An 11,502-nucleotide genomic window follows, 5' to 3' on the forward strand; every position below is an offset into this window, starting at 1 on the left:
TGGTGGGGGGTGGGAGGGATGGGGTGGCTGGGCGATAGACATTGGGGAGGGTGTGTGCTATTGTGAGCGCTGTGAATTCTGTAAGACTGTTGAATCACAGACCTGTACCTCTGAAACAAATAATATGTTATATGTTAAAAAAAAAAAGAAGAAGAAGAAGATAGCAGGAAGGGAAAAATGAAGGGCGGGAAATCGGAGCGGGAGACGAACCATGGGAGACTATGGACTCTGGAATACAAACTGAGGGTTCTAGAGGGGAGAGAGGTGGGGGGATGGGTTAGCCTGGTGATGGGTATTAAAGAGGGCACGTACTGAATGGAGCACTGGGTGTTATACGCAAACAATGAATCATGGAACACTACATCAAAAACTAATGATGTAATGTATGGTGATTAACATAACATAATAAAAAAAATAAAAAAGAAAGTGTAAAGGGCCTTCAATTACTAAAACAAGGTTCCAAAAGAAGAATAAAATTGGAGAATTTTCACTATATGATCAAGAGTTCATGTAAGGTTATAATTGAGAAAATGTGGTTTTTGTGTAAGGACATATAATAGATTCATGGAACGATACAGAGAGTACAGAAATAGATTGTATATTTATGATCAAAATGTTTTTTACAAAGATGTCAATGAAAGTTAATAGTAAAATAATTTTCCCCAATGAAACGTGCTAGATAAACTGGATATTCGTATATATTTTTTTTACACTATACACAAAAATTAACTGTAAAAGGATTACAGACCTAAGGCAGAAGCTAAAAACTAAGCCTATAAAGAAAACAGCTGGAGAGTATCTTTGTGAAGTTGGGGTAGGAAAATATTTATAAACAGAAGGCAAAAAGGGAAAAAAATTGATAAAACTTAGCAAATTCAAAAGATACTGTTACAGAAATGAAAAAGTAAACCACAGGCTAGGATATAATTTCCCCAGTACATACACCTGACAAATAACTTACATAGGAGAATAGTTTTTAAAACTACAAATCAACAGTGAAAAGATAATACTCAATAAAAATGGGCAAAAGTTTTGCACAGATACTTCATAAAAGAGAATATATAAATTCCCAATAGACATATGAAAATATGGGAAATACATAAGGGAAATGCAAATTAAAACCACAAAGAGATATCATTATATATCCATTAGGATGGCTAAAAGTAAAAATACCAAATGTCAGAAAAAATGTAGGGCAATGGAATTACATTGCCGATGGGATAGTAAAAGAGTACATCAGCATTGGAAAGCTGTTTGGCAATTTCTCATTAAGTTAAATATCTCCTTAACCTTTGACCCAGCAATTCCCTCCTAGGTATTAATATACACACACCCCTCCCCTGCCAAAGAAAATGTAAGTCCCCAAGAAGCCATGTACAGGAATGTTCACTGTAACATTATTCATTAGAGCGAAAAATTGAAATCAAGTCAATTTGTCTATTAACAGAAGCATAGATAAGTTGCGGTGTATTCACACCATGGAATACTATGCAGTAAGGAAAAGGAACAAATTGCAAATAAATGCAATCACATAGATCAATCTAAACAATCATAAACAACACACGGTCCAGGAATAGGCAAAACTAATCTATGGGGATAAAATCAAAACCATAGTTGTTCCTTTCAGAAGAGAAATTGGGAAAAAAGCTAAGGGAAATTTCAAAGGCAGTGTTTTATATCTTTCTTGGGACATTGATAACATGAGCATATACATTTGTCAAGATTCACTCATCCGTACACTCAAAGTCTATACTTATTACTGTATGTAATTATACTTCAATAAAATAAAGAAAAAAAGTCCCCCAACACCCAAATCTGTATGATACATGTCATCATGGGCATGTATGATACGCTGTAATCTATAGTTATGTTTGCATGTGTGCATCTGAAGAGACCAGTTCATTTGACCATGTGGCAATCTGTTCTTCTGAAGTGGATGTGAATGGGTTTTTCTTAATGCCTTATAAAAGATACTATTTAGACAAGACAGAAATTAAATGCCTTATAGGCCAATGACCTCAACATATGTAGTTGGATTCCTGAGTCAAAATATAAAAGTGCCTGTGGAGGATCCAAGTCCCGGAAAAGTGGTATAAAGTGCCCAAAGCCATACATTTGTGAGCCAGCTGCTGTAGGCTGATAGAAAGTAGGCATGGAGGCTGTAGTTCTTCCTATTGATCTAAAACACAATCCAGGGGCGCCTGGGTGGCTCAGTCAGTTAAGCGTCTGCCTTTGGCTCAGGTCATGATTCCAGGGTCCTGGGATTGAGTCCTGCATCGGGCTCCCTGCTCAGCGGAGATTCTGCTTCTCCCTCTACCCCATACCCCGCTGGTGCACTCTCTTTCTCTCTCTCAAATAAATAAATAAAATCTTTAAATAAATAAATAAATAAATAAATAAAAATAAAAAACAATCCAAGTCCTAAATCATGGCATATTAGAGCTGTACAAAATCTAATAGGTCATGTGGGTCGTAAGCTTTCAAATTTTACAGGTAGAGAACTTGACACTCAGAGATGTTAAATATTTGCTCAAAGTCACACAGCTAGTTAGTGTAATCAAAATAACCATACTCCCAACAGTGTGGGAAGCTATTATGTATGGTTGCCTCTCATACGTAAAATTACCCATGATTTTCAAAGTAAAAGTGAGTAGACCACCAGTGCATACACTCTTCAGTAGAAACATTGCCTTTTGAGTTTCCCACAGTCCGTTTAAGTCTTTCTTTGAGAGATATTTGAACCAGATTTAGATGGGAGAGGAAAGAATGAGTAACTAATGGTGTTTGCCTGAGCCCATAAGCCTCTAGGGCTGGCTCATGACTGAGAAAGGGTTTCGTTGCAAGGACCTACATTTCAGTTTCTTACCACAGCTTTTCTGTAGAGGTTTTAAGATCAGACAGGGGAGTGCAATGCATCATTGAATTGAACCTGTCTCTGTTCTGCAAGGTGAACACAACTGTTCATTTGCATTTAATTTAAACGGTAATTTTACTGGGCTTTTCAAAATGACGTAAGGATCGTTTATATTTACAAAAGCAAAGTGTTGCTCTCCAAACTGTAACTTCATTGTTTTTACTCCTGTGGAATTTTAGAAAACCTAGAGATCATGCTTGCAGCCCAGCTTTCCTTTGGAGATAGGGTTTGCAGTCTAACGTGCTGTTTATATTTTAATACAAACTGATTCTCCTCATAGTAGTGAAAGCCCTTGGGGACTTGTGTTGGGGCGGGGGGACAGTGGATATCAGGGGCCTGGAATTATCCAATTTGCCCCTCCTTTGTAAAGGACTTCTCCTGTTACACTTGCACCCTGACATTTGGGGCTAGTACCGAAAGACATTTGCACAATTAGAATTGCTGCTCCTAGAGTCTTCTCCTCATTCACCTGAGACTGTTTAGGGGCCCTGTGGTAAGTTCTACCAGCATCAGTCAGTTTGAGAGGCCTTCGAAAGTCTTACAGTCCACGGAATGCCCTAGTAAGTGAGGTCCAGGGAGCGGCAGAGGCTCCTGATTCTCTTTTCTCCAACTCTTTTGACCTGACTTTCCAGCCCCTCTGACTGAGAAGCATAGGACCGGTAGCACTCAACAAGGCTGTTGAAAATCCAAACTGAGAACTCTGGGGAGAAATAAAACTATGAATTTATATATGTGGAAATCACCATTTGGGGAAAACTTCTAAGATGTATTAATTGGGCAACATCTAGTTAGCTTTTTGGGAAAATGAATCAAAGTTGAATGACTTCCACTGTACATTATAATAAATAAGCCTCTCTTTAGCATGCTAATATTAGTCTTTCTTTCTAATTCCTGCTTTTTAATAAAAATAAACACATTCACGTTCGCCTTATTTTTTTTCTTTCACACCACACCAAGATTTCTGATGTACTATAAAATTTGGTTTCCAATGTCTGTTTTAATTGTATATGAACTCCATAAATGCCCTGGTGCCAACATGTTAGGAGCCTTTAGTGAGCCTGTCTAACATGAAGCTAGACTTCTCTATGTGGACCGGATGACACGGGGGACTCCGAAGAGCAGTCACTTGACTGACTCCATGGCCTTGCTGGGACAATGTGAGAGCACCAGGAGGCATTTTCTGAGGCACCGTTGAGGCTGTAAGTCCAAACAATGTGTACTGGCAGAAACCCTCAGTAAATATTTATTAAGATCAATGGCTACATACGATGTGCTGATGGTAGCTTTCTGTTTGGAGTTAAAATTAAGATGAATTGTATAATTGATGTATTAGGACCTCCTCTCTGCTTTTAAAGCACAAGACAGGTTTTTTTGTTTTCTTTTTTCCATATGACTTACACATCTTGTTAGTTACCAGACATTGCATCATAATGCTTACACATGCATTTAACCTATGGCCAGTCTGTCGTGGTCTGGTGACAGTGATATGACCGACAGAAACGTCTTGGATAAGGGCCAGGATCAGATTGTGGTGAGTCATTTGACCTCTATTTAGGTGGCCTGTTTTAAGGCGCTAACAGTTAGTTCATAATCACATTCAACAACACTCAGTAAGGGCTGGCATTATGAAAAGCAGTGCCTTTCAGAGAGGGCTCCTTGGAGGCTGGAGTGGAGAAGGAGGGTCCAGAGGACCCACAAGACTAGAAGATGTTTATAGAAGAGAAGAGTCTTGCTGGCCAGGGATAAAACAGTAATTTTCTTTCCCACATAAATGCTTTCAAAAATCAGTGGTTGCTAGATCTTATCTGGACCTGCATTACCTTAGATATTCTTGAGTATTATTTTGAGCATTTGGGGTATATTTTCCATAATGCCCTCTTCCTTTAAACAGGTATCCTTCAAAGGAAAGAATAAGATTTGGAGTTTTAATTTATAGCCAGATATAAAGAAAATTTAACTGGAAGGATCTTTTAGGGTAAGAACATAAACTATTTTGAATAATTCACTGAAAGCAAAGAAAATAATTTTGCTCCCATTTCTGCAGCAAAAAGGAAGAAAGAATTGATATTGTCGTATATTCTATAGTCTTTAACAGGTGAGCCAAAACCTCTAAGTGCTACCCCTCCAGAAGAGAATATGATCTAAAGTACTGCATCCTCTCTGCTGCAGTCAAAATGGTAGTGTCAAAAAAGACATGTTCCCCCTCTAAAATCTGGTTTAGACCAGCGATTCTGAAATCCTAGGTTTGGAATCACTAGTGATCCATTATAAGCCTTGTTCACGCATCATGCGCCATTCAAGATCTAAAATAACTCATCTAAGGTACTCAACTTTTAAATAAATAAATAGACTTTTAAATAAATAGTACAGACTGACCTAGACATCTCTTTAGAGGCTTATTATCAAAATGATTACAATTTGACCTCTAATTCTAGATGTAGTCTCCCAGAACATCTGTGGACTTTTTTCTTGGTTGGTGGGTTGGTTGTTTTTTTTTTTTTTTTTTTTTTATGAAAGTAGTAGCCCCTCTGCCCAATCATATGTCAAAAGCTACTGCTATAGAGCAATATCTGCAATTTAAGGTTAAATGCTTTGAAACCTACTGTCTTTGTCTTTGCCTAAGCTAATGAATCCTTTCAGTTCAACCTGGCCAATTATTTTGTTTCCTCATATTGAGTTCAGGAATAATAACATAGTGGTTACTGGGTGTTTTTGTTTTTAAGTTTGATCTGACAATTACCACCTTTTCTTTAAACAAACAGCAACCTCAACTAAATTTTCACATTTCCCTTTTTTTTTTTTCCCAGAAGGATTTTTCCAGAAACTTGACAGGACACTTCTGATTCCATCTTTTAAGTCTTGGATTAAAATATTGAAAGCCACTTGACCATGCACAGAGCCATAAGTAACTTGGCTCTGTAAATCTCATCAGATTAGCAATGCAGCTCTGGCAGTATCTGAAAGATGGCCTGATCTGCGCTCAGTAATAATCTTTGCTTTTCTTTGACTACTCCTAGAATCCTGATAAAGGTGTATCTTTTGAATGTACTATATGCTTTCCAAAGATAACAAGTTATAATGCACTCATTTTTAAAATATTTTTTTAGGGAAGTTCCTTAAATGTTTTTTCGTATTGCACTGACAAACTGATATAAAGTATATATAGGTATTTAGTATATTAAGTAATCAATGAGTCTTATAATCCTGTATTAATCCTTTATGTGTTGATCTTTTTGTTTCCCCTAGGAAATACTGAACTATAAAATAAAGAAATGCTATCAGGAGTCAAGGACACTGAAGTTTGGAAGGAACAGTTGGGAAGGGTGATGGGTGCCCTATCATATACAGAACCAAAATTATGTGGTCCTGGTCTCTGAAGAGTGCAATTTTTCTGTCAAATTTGCTGTAAACGAGAAAAGTATGATCAATTGGGCAATCACTTATTATTCAACACTCACATAGCTGTGCCATTTCCTGTTGGCTAAAGGGTGAGAGCTAAGTCTACACAGCAGCAGTAAATCACATTAGCAGTCAGCATTAATGAGCAAAAACAAGACCAATTTCTGCAACCCGATTGGAGTACCCTTACCAAACAGAGTACACAGCTTACTGCAATGCCCTTGACAGGGCAATCAGCCATAATTCTAAGAGGAAATACAGGTAAAGATTGCCTTCCAAGAAAACAAATTCTTCCCAGATAACAAGTTCAATCCACTGAGTTTTATGAACCTTTCCTCCATTCCTCTGTCTCCAAAAAAAAAAAAAAAAAAAAACCCTCCCATTTTGTTGATGTTGCATAAGGCCAGCTGAGGGACTCTCGAGAGAAGAGACAACTTCAGAACAGAGTACGCATCTGCCCTTATTTTCATACTGAACCTCATGTATTTGAAGCTACTGCATACCCATCATCTTAATTAAATTCTCAAAGTGAATGCCCTTGACTCAGATCCCTATTTTCTGACATGACGTCTACGAAGGCATCCTGCCCATGTTCTTGTTTCTCTGTCATCCCGCTCCGCTGCTGAGGTCCGTGAGAGACCTGTGCTTTCTCCTCACGGTGCACTTGCTCCTTCAAACGCTTCTGCTGGATGAAGTCTGAAGAGAGGCAGCAACCGTGAATAAACAATTAGGAGTATGCCCTACGATATTCCCCCGTGAGCCCAGAGCTCCAGAAATCCACGGAACCTGAAAAGGGGGGTGTCTGCAGTGTGTTTGTAAATGTCTGAAAGCATAGGGCACGTGATTTTCTAAGTAGCCTTATTTTGCAACGTGAAGGAGGCAGATGTTATCATCCTCTAGTAAGGATGAGACTAAGGGAAATAACTCAGTCAGTGTTTGCCCAAGGTCAGACAGTGTATTAGTATAACCTGGACCAAAACCCAAATTTCCCAACTTGTAGTCCAGTGCTTACAGAAAGAACACAGAGCTGTTGTTGTGTATCCTTTGATGCTACCCTTCGATGGCTATTCTCTCTCAGTTAGCCTTCTCTCCAGGCCTGGCACCAACCCTTTTTTGTGTCAGATGAAATGTAGTTTCTGTGGGAGGGGTGGCTTCCCCCTAATAAGCAAAGGGTTAACCACAAAAGAAAGAATTCTTAAGCTCACACCTCTTAGGGCAACTGAATGCTGAATACACATGGTTTATTAGCCCATCCATTTTGAAATGTTTGCTATTTTTTTTCTCTCTCTTGAACTTAGGGGTTAAATAGAGAAAGGATAGAGTAATAGGAAGACAAACAGGAAGAATAAGAAAAAGAAGGACATTAGGTAATGTATGCTCCCTAGATGGGGTTTCACATCTTCCAAAGGAATGTTTTTCTTTTTCTTTTTTTTTTTTAAAGATTTTATTTATTTGTGAGAGAGAGAATGAGAGACAGAGAGCATGAGAGGGAGGAGGGTCAGAGGGAGAAGCAGACTCCCTGCTGAGCAGGGAGCCCGACGCGGGACTCGATCCCGGGACTCCAGGATCATGACCTGAGCCGAAGGCAGTCGCTTAACCAACTGAGCCACCCAGGCGCCCCAAAGGAATGTTTTTCTTAAGGGAAAAACTTTCATTGCAGTCTAACAGTTTAGTCTTTTCTAGGACTTCAGATATCATTTAGATTTGAAAATCTCATTGAAGATGAAAAGTTACATCAGAGTTTTACAGTTAGTGAAGTGACAGGTGCAGACTTAAACTTGGAACCATTCATTCATTCATTCATTCATTCAGTCAAGTAATCATGTTATTACCCAGCTGTAAGCCCTCCTATGTCTGACGGCATGTTACCCTTGGAATAAAATCCAGGGTGCCTGGAGGCTGAGTCGGTTAAGCGTGCAAGTTCAGCTCAGGTCATGATCTCGGGGTCATGAGATCGAGTGCCGCAATGGGCTCTGAGCTCAGCATGGAGTCTGCTTGAGATTCTCTCCCTCCCCCTCTGCCCCTCTCCCCACTCATGCTCTCTCTCTTGCTCTCGATATCTCTCTCTCAAATAAGTAAATAAAATATAAAAAAAAAATCCAAATTCTATGATCACATCTCCAAGGCCCATTTATTTAGTTCCTGTCTGCTCCCTTCTGCTCTGCTACCTATTTTCTCCCCCCTTCGGGGGCCCCAATCCCTTTGGCCCTCCTTCTGTTCATCATACCTGCCAAACTCTTTCCCTGCATGGGACCTTTTCATTCTCTGTTCCCTTGCCTTCCAGGGGAACTTCTTATTGCCGATTTGCTCCCATTGCTCTCATTTGCTCAGCATTGAAGACTCAGCCTCCTTAGAGAGGCAGTGCCAGGCCACTGGGTCTAATCCAGATAAACTATAGTTTATCATGCTATCCCATTTTTTTCTCCATAGAGCTTAGCACATTCATTCTTATTTATGTACTTACTTCCTTATTGTCTCTCTCTGGTCTGGAATATGTACTCTGTGAGAGCGGCAAACAGGACTGGCTTGTTTACTGTTACCTCTACAGGTCCTAGAAATGTGCCTGGCATATAGTAGGTGCTTAAAAACTATCTATTGGGCGCCTGGGTGGCTCAGTTGGTTAAGCGACTGCCTTCGGCTCAGGTCATGATCCTGGAGTCCCGGGATCGAGTCCCACATCGGGCTCCCTGCTCTGCAGGGAGTCTGCTTCTCCCTCTGACCCTCCTCCCTCTCATGCTCTCTGTCTCTCATTCTCTCTGTCTCAAATAAATAAATAAAATCTTTAAAAAAAAATAAAAAAAAATAAAAACTATCTATTGAACTAAATACTAAATGAATTTTTTAAAATATTGAATATCTATGAGACACTGAACACTAGCGACCCAAAGAAGAAAAGGAAAGAATTCTTGCTCTAACGAGACTCAGAAACTCGTAACTTCAGGCAGTTGGTTTTCTACTCTATTACACAGCCATTAAATTTCACTGAGCAACTGGCAGATTCCTGGAGATTCAGGTCACCTGATTTCCAAAAATAGTCATCACTATGATTTCAGATTATTCATTGGTAAAGTGATTTTGCCTCTCCTTTTGCCTGGCATAGGCCCTGTTTACAACTGCTGTTCTGACATAATCATTAGTAGTACCTTTTTTTGCTCTCAAAAGTGCCCAGTTTATATGACAAATTACATACCTTTTCACTGTCAGCCAAATACTAATAATTCATAATTATTGCTAGTTAGAGTGGCTTACCCACATAGACTATGTCAATTCAGTAATGTGGAAGGTCACAGCACATCTCTAGAAAAGGGCAACTTTCTAAGTTAAAAATCTGAGGGAAAAAAAGGGTGGATCTGTTCTCCCTGTTCCAATTAGTGAGTCCACTAATGAGGCCAGTATTTCCCAAGATATGTTCAATAATTCTAAGAAGTATAAATAAGAGTTACATGCAAAATATAAAATAGAGCAGAGATTCTTTAGTGTGCCAGAAACTATTCTGCAAAGTTCACTTGCACTTCCTCATCATTACTATTATGATTCCTATTTTACAGATGACGAAGTTGAGGCTCAGAGAGGTTGAAGAACTCATCCAAGGTCACACAGATACACTTCTTGGTGATCTCCTGCCCCCAACCATTGTACCCATTGCTTCTCAAATGAAAGAACAAATAATTTGATAAAAGCTTCAAATGTGTGATATGGGCACAGTGTCTCCATCATTCATTGGGACACAGGACACTTTTTGTGAGGAGGACTAATGTTCTCCAGAGAAAACTCTGGCCAATGTTGCTTTGGGAACTTGATTAGGGCCAGCTATCCCTTTCTCTGTGGGTCAGCCCTGCATGCGTGTAAACACAGACCCACACACTGGGTCTGAGGCAGGGTTTTCCTTTGGGGGCGGGGCTCCAGTTTTCTCAGCTCTGAAAGGGAGATAAGACCATCCTTGGATCCATGAGGCTTCATGGTCTTAGCATCCAGTACTTACATCTGTGCTTTGAACCCCTTTTGGTGCCTTTTCATTCCCCATACTGAATGTTCTGCGTTTTCTTTCTTTTTTTAAAATTTTGTTTATTTATTTGAGAGAGACAGAGAGTGAGAGAGAGCACAAGTGGCGGGGGGAGGGGCAGAGGGAGAGGGAGAAGCAGACTCCCTACGAACAGGGAGACCAACACCAGGCACCGTCCCAGGACCCCGGGATCATGACCTGAGCCATAGACAGACACTTAATCGACTGAGCCATGCAGGCGTCCTGAACGTTCTGGGTTTTCACCTCACCTTCTCATTTACAAGCCTAGGAGTCTCCATAAAGGTACCTATAGATTTTTGGCCAATGTCCTTACTGCATTTTAATAGTTGAAATCTTTCCATTTGAAACACAGGAGATGAAAATGGGAAAAGAAGGACTTCTGGTAAGGAAAAGAGAACAAATGCATGGCCATTTTTGATCCTCTTTTAGATTTTTGGGGTGGGTAGGTAGGGGGATGGGTGTGAAAATGAGGGGGAGAGGGAGCAGAGTTGTACCTGCATTTTCCAACTAAGCATACTTGTGTTTTCTGGGTACATCTCTGATTCTTGGAAAGGGGAGGCTACAGAGAGAAGAAACCAGGGCAGGATCAGATACCCTCCTACCCAGTCTCCTCATTGCAACAGGGGGGAATGGCTGCCTTGTGTGTTTGGGTTCCTATGCAATACGGCTGAGTTTACAATGGCTTTTGCACTCAGTTATAAGTATCTTCTGCTTTTCTTTTTTCTCTGCTCCCACCTCCTCTACCCACTCCTCAAAACCTTTCAGCCTCCTCCTGAGTGACTGAAACTGACAGGTTTCAGAAGCCAGTGTGTTGCTGTGACCCAGACAAGCCAGTTCCTGCATCTGAAATAGCCTGGCTTAGCTATTGTTCCATGGCCTATATACGTGATACAAACCATTTCTTTCTAAAAAAATAAAATAAAATAAATAAATACAACCACTTAACCCTTCCCAACCCAAGATTTGCTTCCTATCATACAGCCACTTAACCCTTCCCAACCCAAGATCTGCTTCCTGTTTTTTTTTAACTATGTTTCAATTTGGGTGAAAAATGTTTTTGCTTTTACAAATGTTCATGAGGATTACGTAAATCAGCCCCTATTAAAAGGTTTTTAAAGGAATCCTAATAAAAATCAATATACACAGACATTCCGTTTCCCACCTC

This window comes from Leptonychotes weddellii, chromosome 3 (genome assembly GCF_054177405.1).
Source record: "Leptonychotes weddellii isolate Sample4059 chromosome 3, ASM5417740v2, whole genome shotgun sequence".
Lineage (NCBI taxonomy): Eukaryota > Metazoa > Chordata > Mammalia > Carnivora > Phocidae > Leptonychotes > Leptonychotes weddellii.